The sequence below is a fragment of the Mycetomoellerius zeteki genome, unplaced genomic scaffold (assembly GCF_001594055.1).
Source record: "Mycetomoellerius zeteki isolate Tzet28-1 unplaced genomic scaffold, Tzet1.0 scaffold2214, whole genome shotgun sequence".
NCBI classification, from domain to species: Eukaryota; Metazoa; Arthropoda; class Insecta; order Hymenoptera; family Formicidae; genus Mycetomoellerius; species Mycetomoellerius zeteki.
The window spans coordinates 1-2368 of record NW_017257189.1 but is presented as its reverse complement, the minus strand read 5'-3'; the positions used below and the strand labels follow the sequence as shown (position 1 = coordinate 2368).

The window sequence follows — 2368 nt, the reverse complement described above, 5'->3', positions numbered from 1 at the left end:
TCTATAAATAATCTTTGGTATATAAAGCATATGTGTGTATGACATGTACTATATCGAAAGAACGGGATATAAACAATAGCTTCTCATCTAACAGTAGAGAAATAAAATAAAACAGATCAGTCCAAACTGTCGCCAAATTATCTGATTTGAAAAATAAGTATTTTCCTTCACGTTGAGATCTTAAAAGCGAATATCACAAAAAAAAGAAAAATATCAAGATTGTTGAATGTGAAAACTACTTATATAACGTTGAGATCAATCAGTGTGTCTGTTTATATCTTGTCTATAAGTTTATCCAGTCTGTGTAACAGTTTTGTTCCCATTTCCATTTTTTCTTGATGTCTTTTCTCTTTATTTTCTTCAGCTTTTCGTTTTTCTTCTAATATTTCAATAGCATAATTATCTGTAGCTTTACGTTTACCTAAAAATAGAAATATTTTTTATCTTAGTGTCTAATTCAACTAGTAATGACTAACAATTATTTACGAGAAATTATATTGGATGAATAAGTAGAACTGCAACTACTATTGCTTGGAGATATTGATCTTTCCTTTAATGTTACACATCCAGTTGACGAAATAGTTGCCAATGGTGCCATATAAGGTTTTTCTTTAAGAAGGTTTTCCATAATCTAAGCAATTAATATTGTATAATATTAATTGTGAGAGTGTAAGAGGGAAAAAGTTACATAATGTTATGTCAACTAAAATAGTACTTACCTCATAATATTTCCATCTGCGCGTATTATTACCGGATTTTGCGTTATGGTCTTTAATTGTCTTATATGTACGTTTCATTGTATTAATTCTCGTCATGCATTGTTTACCAGAGACATTATATCCCTTGGTGTGCATGTTTGCCGCAATTTCATTCCATGCTTTTTTATGACTGATTGTACCTGAAGATATGGCAGATTCTCGTTGTCTATACTCTTCAAATAAGAGCATTATTGTCTCATGAGACCATCTGAAATCTGTAATATAAACCATTACGACGTAGAGTATATATAAGAAAAAATAAAGATAACATATTCATAACAAATATGATTTAAATTCGTATTGTAAAATTTTCTTACTTTCTTTATTTTCTATCGATTTCTCTTCCATTTCCTCTTCTATTTGTCTTTCTTGAGAAAATGACATATTCATATTATCTATAAAAGCAATGTACATAATTAATGCTCTACATTACTTTACAATGTCAAAGAAAAGCTGAATTAGATTAGTTACGTACTAAATGTTTCCTCTGACGGAGTGTTACTTGAGATAGTAGTCTGTATAAGCCCAGATGCTCCTTAAAAAATGTTTTTTAATATAAATAATATAATTTGCATACTAATTGTTTTGTTCATGCATCAAATAATTGATACAAATTGCATTATTATCATAAGTGATGATTGTTTAAAAAATTCTTACCAACGCATGCATTATTTTGATAATTGCCTTGACTTGCAACATTCAACAAAGTTGTTGCAAAATGCAAATCTGCATGTAAAATAAGAAAAATATTAAAGCAAACAGATTCATATCTTCTTAATTCTTCGTAATTTCTGATAAATTTTTTATTGCGATACATATTGGGTACTTTTCAGCAAAAGTCACTGATGACACAGTGGCACATAATAAATTATTTTATCCTTGTTAACATTGGCAACAAGGATTCACTGTATTATACTGTGTCATCTATATCTCTTGTTGGAAAGCATTTTTCGTCTGCAGAAAGATTCATACTGCATGCATTAAAATTTACAGATTCATAAGAAATGAATACAAAAAAGAGCCAGCATTTCATAATTAAATTAGTATTACGATAAAAGCCATTCAGAATTAGTAATATTAATATATATAAATAAATAAGAAATGATTTAAATCTGTTATAGAATTAAATAAAATCTTGGAAATTCTGATTTGTACACAATAGAACAAAAACTGAGCAAAATTAAATGATTATAATCTACTACTGATTTGTTAGGTAAAAGGAACGTACTAGTTCGTGCTTTATAAGCACTATTCGGTGAGAGTCGCAGTTTATAGTTTTCATTTGTTTCCACATTTCGAATCTCTATTTCTTCATAATTAGCCATTATGAATACAATGCCGAATTTTAAAACTTTCACAATTTCCGTGCGACTGAAACTGTCCAAGATATAATCGTCGTAGATAATATATATGTATGTTGCTTAATTAATTCTAGAAGCAAGGATATTACATTCTAAAAAGGTTATTAAATGTCTTAAGTCGTAAAAAATTGAACAATTAATATCGAGTGTTCTCCTCACATTTGACTGTGATTAGTCAATTTCTTATGGCTTAAGGCTTAAATTTTATGCTTAAAAGTCTTAAGCAGGGAGCACAGACTTTTGCATAAC

At 28.6% G+C, this 2368-nt stretch overlaps 1 pseudogene; it reads right to left on the bottom strand.

Annotated features, from left to right (window-relative positions):
- Window positions 1-358: 358 nt before the first annotated feature.
- On the bottom strand, window positions 359-2083 carry LOC108723052 (uncharacterized; annotated as a pseudogene).
- Window positions 2084-2368: the final 285 nt, after the last annotated feature.